A 1,631-nucleotide genomic window follows, 5' to 3' on the forward strand; every position below is an offset into this window, starting at 1 on the left:
GGTGCCGTCCGTTCGGCGCTGGTCATCGGTGATTTGGATCACGTCGAGTACGACTACATCATCACCGTTCTTTTGAACGCTTCCGTGCGCGATCTACAAAGGTATGTAGATGCATCTAATCACTCGTTGCTAGATGAACTCCTAGATGATCTTGGTGAAAGGAGTAGGAAAATTTTTGTTTTCTGCAACGTTCCCCAACATATATATAGCCTCCACACAAAATCTAACCGTTACACACAAATCACCAAACTCGGTGGGATCGAATCATTAAACTCGGCGGGACCGATTTAGTTCAAAATGTGGACGTTAGGATTCTCGGTGGGACTGACATGTCAACTCGGTGGGACCGATGTCATTAGGGTTAGGGTATAACATAATCTCGGTGAGACCGACTACACAAACTCGGTGAGACCGATTTTGGTAATAGCCAAATAGAGAGTTGGTCAGGCAAACTCGGTGGGACCGATTCGCTCTTTCGGTTGGACCGAAACATTACGAAAGAGAAACAGAGAGTTTGCATTGCAATCTCGATGGGACTGATCGCTCATCTCGGTTAGACCAAAACGTTATGAAAGGAAACAGAGAGTTTGCAACCCCATCTCGGTGAGACCGAATTGATTAGGGTTTCTGGCAGTGGCTATGTCAACTGAACTTGGTGGCTCCGAATGAGAAACTTCGGTGGGGCCGAGTTGGACTTTTTGGTTTAGGATGTATGTGGAAGTGAGAAAGTGGTTGAGGGCTTTGGAGCATATCACTAAGCACTTTGAGCAAGATTCTCATTAAGCAACACCTCATCCCTTCTTAATAGTATTGGCTTTCCTATGGACTCAATGTGATCTTGGATCACTAATATAGAAAATGTAGAGTCCTGAGCTTTGAGCTTGAGCCAATCCTTTGTCCTTAGCATATTGAAGGGGTTCCACATCCTCTAGTCCATGCCACTCCATTGTTGAACTTGTCTGAAACATACTAGGTAGAAACATTAGTTCAACAAGAGATATGTTGACATTAATTACCAAAATCACCCAGGGAGCACTTGTGCTTTCACATACGACTACATCAACCGCATTGTCATAACACTTCCGCTTACGTCTACGAGGGTACGTGGGCAACACTCTTCCCCTCTCATTGCTATGCATCACCTAGATGGATCTTGCATGTGTGTAGGATTTTTTTTAAATTACTGCGTTCCCCAACAATGCGGTGGTCGTGGAGGAGCTCAGGCGCGGTAGGGCAGCGGTGCTGGCGACGGGGAGGTCTCGCGGCGCTGGTGAGGGTGCCATGGGAGGTGGCTGGAGGTGCGAACAGAGCAGAGCTCGGACGGCGAGATGGCGCAGAGGCGAAGGAAGGCGATGGCGACGCGGGGAAGAAGAAAGGGCGAGGTGGAGGCGCACACGAGGGGAAGGGGAAGATCGAGGAGAGAGGCAAGGGGATCGGGCGCTGGCGGTGGAGAGAGAGAGATGGGATCAAGGGGTGAGGGGTCGGGGCTAGGGTTAACCAGGGAGAGAGGTTGGGCTGGCCTTGGGCCATGAAGCAGATGGGTCGGCGCGGGAGTTGGGAGGCCCAACTGGGCTTGCTTTCTCTCTCTTCTATTCCCTTCTCTTTTATTCTTTAGTAGAAAAAGAAATAGA

This window comes from Triticum aestivum, chromosome 4A, assembly GCF_018294505.1.
Source record: "Triticum aestivum cultivar Chinese Spring chromosome 4A, IWGSC CS RefSeq v2.1, whole genome shotgun sequence".
In the NCBI taxonomy this organism is placed as follows: Eukaryota; Viridiplantae; Streptophyta; class Magnoliopsida; order Poales; family Poaceae; genus Triticum; species Triticum aestivum.